The sequence below is a fragment of the Camelina sativa genome, chromosome 12, assembly GCF_030686135.1.
Source record: "Camelina sativa cultivar CO46 ecotype springtype chromosome 12, ASM3068613v1".
Classification (NCBI taxonomy): Eukaryota; Viridiplantae; Streptophyta; class Magnoliopsida; order Brassicales; family Brassicaceae; genus Camelina; species Camelina sativa.
This window is the reverse complement of record NC_141891.1, coordinates 20,352,938-20,360,437: the sequence shown is the minus strand read 5'-3', so window position 1 is coordinate 20,360,437 and position 7,500 is coordinate 20,352,938. Positions and strand designations below refer to the sequence as shown.

The 7,500-nt window shown below is 42.8% G+C and overlaps 1 non-coding gene across 1 annotated transcript; it reads right to left on the bottom strand.

Annotated features, from left to right (window-relative positions):
• Positions 1 to 1,250: 1,250 nt before the first annotated feature.
• Positions 1,251 to 1,357, bottom strand: LOC147930803 (small nucleolar RNA R71). The gene has a single exon (XR_015576770.1). It is a non-coding gene; the product is annotated as a small nucleolar RNA R71 (small nucleolar RNA).
• Between the last annotated feature and the right edge of the window lie 6,143 nt (positions 1,358 to 7,500).

Here is a 7,500-nt window from a genome sequence, read left to right as displayed (position 1 = left end):
TGCCTGCTCGAGTTCATCCCCAGAACTCTTGTTTATGATTTGTGATTGTCCTGTTTCATTCCTATTTGCATTTCTGTATCATTTACTCATTGTCATGTTCATTATTGTCTTGCATTAGTTCATTAGTAGTAGTTTCTATTTCTGTTCTTGCTTCATTACTGTTACAATCATTCAGTTTCATTTGCATTTAGTTCTTGGTTCTTGTAGTTTATTTTCTGCATTTTACATTTCCATCTTAGGATTGTTAGTGACAAGCAATCTTTACATTTGTCTTAACTTAGATTCATATGCACATCTTAACTGTTCACAAACACTCATTTAGGATTGATACCTCTTATACTGCAACAGCATAAGGGGAATTGAAACACCCATCCATCATTCCATTCATATCACCATTGCATACATTCATCATCATTCACCACCACCATACAAATACTTGTTTCAATTTGGCGCCGTTGCCCATTTGAGTGTGTTTTTGTGACATTTAGGATCCATATTAGTCTAAGATTAAGTTCATTTATACACTTGAATCTTCTGTTGTTGGGTTGAAGTTCCATTTCAGGTACCACTCGACCAGTCATTCGACCACCACTCGACCGAGCAGTGATCGAGCACTTGATCGAGTCAGAAGCCGTGTACATTTGGACACCACTCCCCAGTCGACTTGACACCCCAGACGAGCCTGAGCTCAATTGTGAACATGTTCGAGTCTGTACTCGCGTTTGTTGATGCACACAAGGTCTAAAAGAAAAGACGACCTTCAAAGGCCTATTAACAACATCCACAAGTTGCACAAAGGGTTGGGAAATCAGAGAAGAAGGGTAGTTCAAGTTCAGCAAAAGGATTCAGTGATCATGGAGCAACAAGCCAACCATGAGCAGAGACCTAGGCACATTGGTGCTGGAGATGCACCCAACACCCACAACCAAAGGGCTGGAATTGTGCCTCCAACTAAAGCAAACAACAACTTTGAGATCAAAAGTGGACTGATCTCCATGATTCAAGCCAACAAGTTTCATGGGCTGCCAATGGAGGATCCACTTGATCACCTTGATGAGTTTGACAGAATCTGTGGTCTAACCAAGATAAATGGAGTGAGTGAAGATGGTTTCAAGTTAAGGCTCTTTCCATTCTCACTTGGAGACAAGGCTCACCTTTGGGAGAAGACTCTTCCTACTGGAGCAATAACCACATGGGATGCTTGCAAGAAGGCTTTCTTAGCCAAATTCTTCTCCAATGCAAGGACAGCTAGATTGAGGAATGAAATTTCTGGGTTTGCTCAAAGGAACAATGAGACCTTTTGTGAGGCATGGGAGAGATTCAAAGGATATCAGACTCAATGTCCTCATCATGGTTTCAGCAATGAGTCACTCTTGAGTACCTTGTATAGAGGAGTGCTTCCCAAGATAAGGATGTTGCTTGACACAGCTTCTAATGGGAACTTCCTCAACAAGAATGTGGAAGAAGGCTGAGAATTCGTTGAGAATCTTGCTCAGTCAGATGGCAATTATAATGAAGATTATGATAGGACCATAAGGAGTTCCTCAACTGATCAAGAGGACAAGTATAAGAAGGACTTGAAGATGGTCAATGAAAAACTTGACAAGATCCTTCTTAGCCAGTCCAAGTCCATTCACTTCATTGGTGAAGAAGAAGCTCAAGTTCAAGAGGGGGAGACTGAGTTTACTGAGTTGTGCTACATGCAAAATCAAGGAGGATTCAAAGGCTACAACCAAGGAGGTTTCAAGAACAACAATCTCTCTTATATGAGTACCAATGTGGCCAATCCTCAAGACCAAGTCTATCCACCTCAACAGCCTCAACAGCAACAAAACTATATCCCCAAACACCAACATCAAGTGTTCCAGCCTCAGTTGTGTCCCCCACCAGGGTTTCAGACTAACCAAGGCCAAGAACAAGACTTAAGAGCAATGATGCAACAATTGTTGATTGGGCAAACACAAGGTAAAATTGAGGAAGCCAAGCAGTTTGCTGAGTTGAACCAAAGGTTAACATCACAGTACAATGATCTGAATATGAAGTTTGAGGGTCTTAATTCAAGAGTGAAGTATATGGAGGGTAACATAGCCTCTACTTCAGCTCCAAAACCCAACCAACTCCCTGGAAAAGCTGTTCAAAATCCAAGGGAGTTCACAGCCAAAGCCATTCAATTTCAAGAGGAAGAAGTCACTGGGGACAGTGAAGTCCAAGTTTGGGGGAATTCATTAGTTACTGAAGCCCCAAGTGACATCTGTGCAAAGCAACAGGAGCTCGCAGGCGAACTCGACCAGGAACTCGAGCAGCCACTCGACCGTGTGCATGCTCGAGTGGTCGATCGAGCTGGAGACTCCGAAGCTGTCAAGCCTGTTAAGTACATTCCTTCTGCTTACAAGCCTTCACTACCATTCCTAGCCCTGGGCATTCGGGTACTCGGGTCGGGTTCGGGTAGGAACCGATCGGGTTCGAGTTTTTCGGGTAGAGGAGTTTAGGACCCATTAGGGTAAACAGAAAATATCGGTTCGGGTTCAGTTCGGGTCTTACCGGGTTCGGGTCGGTTCGGATCTAAAATTTCAGAACCTACAAATACCCGAAAAAATCGGATATCATTCGGGTTTGGGTATTTTGTATCTGATTACCCGAAATTTAACCCAAAAACCTGAATTTTACTTGATTACCCGGAAATTTTAATGTTAAATATTAAAATAAAATTTTTAAAATTATTTTTTAAAAAAGATTGGTTAATTTTAAAAAAATTATAGTTAAACATTTCAATATAATTTTGGTTATTTTGAGTATTTTCATTATTTTGCTCTAGGAAAAAATAATATTTTTGAATTTTAAATTGTAACTTTGAATAACTATGTTATAAAATATATCTATATATAACTAATATTCTCTATATATGATTTTATTTCGGGTATGTCGGGTACCCATTCGGTTTTCGGTTCGGTTCCGGGTTCGATTCCGGTTCATCGGGTTTAGGAGATTAGGACCTAATAGGGTATTCTACCGGTTCCGGGTTCGGGTTCGGGTCAATATTTTCGGGTCGGTTCCAGTTCGGGTTTTCGGGTCCGGTTTTTTTGCCCAGGCCTAACCATTCCCTGGGTGTTTCAAAGCACAAAGGATCAAGGAATTAAGGGAAATAATTGAGAAAAAGGAGATGTTGGCTAAGCAACAAGAGGAAGAAAGGGTTTTGAAGGAAGAAGCTTTGGTTGAGAAAAAGGAACAAGTGTCAGCCATTCAAGAGATCATTATAGCTTACCAAGAAGAGGAGAGAGGACCTGCTTTGGAACAGTATGAACCATATCCTCTCTATAGAGATTTTTTGCTTGATTTGTCAAAGAAGAAGGCTCAAGCTCAAGATGAGAAGGATCTTGAGAACCTTGGAGGAGTGATCATCCCACTTAAGCTTAAGGATCCAGGGCCATTTTATCTGTCTTGCACAATCAGTTACCTCCACCACAATCAATGCCTTTGTGATTTGGGAGCTTCAACAAGTGTAATGCCATACTCCATAGCTCAAAAGCTTGGGAGAACTGATTTCAAATCCACCAACCTCCATGTTTGCCTAGCTGATGGGACAAATAGAGAAGTAGTTGGAAGGTTGGAGAATGTCCCACTTAAGATAGGGAAGGCAAGGGTTCACACTGATTTTGTGGTCATAGAGATGGACAAGGAGCCTGAGGATCCAATCTTATTAGGGAGGCCATTCTTAGCCACTGTTGGAGCAGTCATTGATGTCAAGGATGGTCTTGTGACCTTGAACATTGCTGAAGATGTAGTTATGAAGTTCAACATCTACAATCCAACCAACCTTTCCACCATTGATGACCAGCCTTTTACTATCAAGGACAAAGGTGGTCAAGGAGGCTTAAGTGATAAGGCAACCCCAAAGGCTGAGCTCCCACTTCAAGAGGATTCTGTGGAGAAGCTTAAGAGGTCAGTTCAAGAGCTGTCTAGTATGGTTGCGGATCTCCAAGTTAAGCTGACCATGAGGTCTTTGAGGAAAGCAAGACCTAGGCTCAAAATCAAGAAGAAGTATGGTTTGTGTGCTAAGGGTGAGGTGATCAAGGATCAACTTCACAGTGACCAAGAGGTTCCAGGGAGGATTTCATCACCTCCTTGGTATCTAGATCAATTCTAAGAAGGAGACCAAAGTCAAGCTTAGTGACTTTAAACAAGCTCACTAGGGAGGAAGTCCCTAAGGTATCCTTTGTAAATATGCTTTAATTTCTTAGTAGTTTTGATGTGTTTTCTTTTATGTTTTTGTTGGACAGGCCTTTTAGTGAGAATGTAGTTGGTTAAGGAGAGATGTGGACTTGGAGAAGAAGACTCGCAAGCCCACTCGACCAGGCCACGAGAGGTACTCGGCCGAGCTGGATACTAATTGAGGCCCATTCGATTCCCATTCTTCTAGAATGATCGAGTGGAGGGAAGAACAAAGAGAAAAATTTCGAAATTTCAAAATTGGTCAAGGAGCTCGACCGCGTGCTGGTCGAGTGTGGGGTCCAGTGGCAGCCAAAAGCAAGTCAAAGATTCTCAATTCAAATTTGAATGGTATGGACGCTCCACCCTTGTCTCCTTGTCCCCTTAGCTTCTTTATATAGTCCTTGCACGATCCTATACTTCTCACATTCTCTCATTTGCTCAAAACATTTAAATTCAAGCTTTAAAATCTCTCTCAAAGTTCATCTCTTGCTCAAGCTTTGTTTTTTTTTCAAGTTTTTGGGTCACTAACCTATTAACTTTGAGCTTTGAGTCTATTCCCTTCAGTTTCTTTTGAAAATGTCTTCCAAGATCACCAAGAAGTCTCACCAAACCGCTGCAAGCTCCATGGAACGTCGTGATACTGACCTTGAATCAAGAGGTGAAGCTAGGAGAGCCACTCGACGGACCACTCGATCGACCACTCGACCGAGTGGCGGTTCGAGCAGCCGGTCGAGCCAGATGCCGTGTCCACAGAGAGAGGCAGTTGAGGAAGATCCTGAGAGGACTGAGAGTGAGGAGGAAAGGGAGCCTACTCTCAATGAGTTTATGAGGAGACACAAGGCCAAAGGGAAGAGGCCAGCTGTTGAAGTTGAGCAAGAGGAGAGTGAAAGTGAAAGTGAGGAAGAAAGTGAAGAAGAAGAATTGATGGATGATGGAGAGGCTGAGTCTTGTGGGCTGTCAAAGAGGCAGCTTTATGATGCTTTCATGAGGATGGAGTTCCTGCGAACTATATATCCTCACAAGGAGACCATGGAGAAGCTTGCCATTGATGAGGATGTGGAATATCTCTTTGAGAAGAGCAATCTCACCAAGTTCATGGGGCTTTGCATGGAGGGCTACAAGGAGGAAAGCTGTGAGTTCCTAGCCACTGTCAAGCTGCACACATATGCAAGGAAGAGTGCTGAATCTGGAGCTGGTCACATCTCCTTTACTATCAAAGGGAAGAGGCATGAGCTTTCAATGAAAGAGATAGCAAATGTGTTTGGCTTTGAGGTTGGGAGCAATAGGAGTTTGATGGTTCCAAGAGATGAGTTGTATGCTGTGTGGGAAACCATTGGAGACAACAAGCTCTACTCATCCTCCAACTCCAAGAGCTCAAGGATAAGGAGCCCAGTCCTAAGGTACTTCCACAAAGCTCTTGCCAATACCTTCTTTGCAAGGAAGGAAACTGGGAACATCAATGAGGGAGAGCTAAAGATGATTGACTTGGCTCTTAATGGAGTGATCTTTCAAGCAAGGAATGGTACCATCATCCTTGGAAGCATAGTGGAGACTGACCTAGAAATGGTGCTCATTGACCACATGATTCAATTGAGAAGTTGGGTAGGAAAGTTGGAGAACAAAGGGTCAAGAGGAGCACTTACCATTGGAGGCATCATCACTCCAATCCTTCAAGCTGCTAGAGTTCCACTTAGAGGAGAGAGGGTCTCACCAAGATGGATTGACTCAAGCTACCTCACTTCTACTCTCATCCTAGCCAAGGAGATGCATCAAGGGAACCACATATTCAACTTTGAGCTTCCAACACTGGGGAAAAAGCAATTCATATTGCCTAACCAAGAGCTCACCACCATTCAAGAAGGAGCCAACATTGACTTTTGGCCAGCTGAGGAGCATTGGTTTGATGGAGTGGTTCAACATAGAGTTGAGGAGGCTGGAAATGCACATGTAGCTGATGGAGAGGAGCAGTTCTATTTTGAAGACTATGGGCCCTCATCAAGGGATAGTAGAGGAGTGAGATTGACTCTTTTGCAAAAATGGGGCAAATGGAATGGGAAAAGGTTTGATAAGCTGAAGAAGAAGGTGACCAACATGGCTAAGTCTATCAAGGGCTTAAAGAAGGAGATTGCTGAGCTGAAGAGTGGAAACTCATCTCCTAGCCATTCAAGCCCTTTGAGGAGAAGTAGCTCAACTAGAGCACTTTCAAGGGTTGCAAACCCTGTGGAACCAGCTAGGGCTTCAATGTATGAGCCAAATCAGAGGAAGAGGAGCTCAAGTACCCGAGAACATCAATCTTCGAGGCACTCGACCGGGTCACTCGAGCACCCACTCGACCGAGCACCTCTAATGCACTCGGCCGAGCACCTTCCTAGATCACCCTATGGCTTCCCACCTCCAGCTGCTTATCCAGGTTATCCAAGTTACCCTCCCATCCCACCTCAATACTACATGGATCCAGCTCTCTACCAGCAGTTCTACCAGCAGCAGACTCAACATTTGGAGACACGCAGTCCAGCTCGACCCCCCCCCACTCGGACACGCACTCGACCGAGTCACGGTCGATCGCCATAGTCAAGCTGACACAAAGTCCTTCTCCAAGCCACCAGCCTGACCCCAACTACTCCTATGACAGCATGCAGATGGATGTGGACAACTTCTTCCACAACCCCTAAGGTACCACCATCACCTTCACTTGTAAATATCATTGCATTTGATGTTGTGTTTTGTTTTGTTTTTAGTCTTGAATCCTCTTACAAATTTCTTTCACACAGAGGACTGTGTGATTTAAGTTTGAGGGAGGGTTTGAGATAGCATTTGACATTGTGTTTTGTGTTCTTATTTCAAATTTTTATCATCATCATGTTAGCACTTGCATAAGCATCTAAGGCATAGAAAAACCATAAAAATTTGAAAATTTTTGAAAAAATCTTCATAAAAAAGAGTGTTCATGTAGTTTGCATTGCATATTAGGATCTTGTTTAGCCTGTTTCATGTAGGATTGTATAATATTTGCATTAGGGATCTATGATGAGTATTTCCTTGTTAGCTTGCTTAATTCACTAGACTAGGATCAATGCCCAAGTTAATAGTACTTTGATGCTAGTTGAGTAGTTAGAAGCATAAGATTGAACCAAGCATTGAATTATTGCATTGCATTTGGTCTAAATTGAAGCATGTTGAGATTTGAAACCATTTCCTACTTATAAGAACCTAATATTGACTTATAATTATCAATGTGTGCATTGCTTTAAACTCATGGATACCATATACATATTTGGATCATCTTTCTCC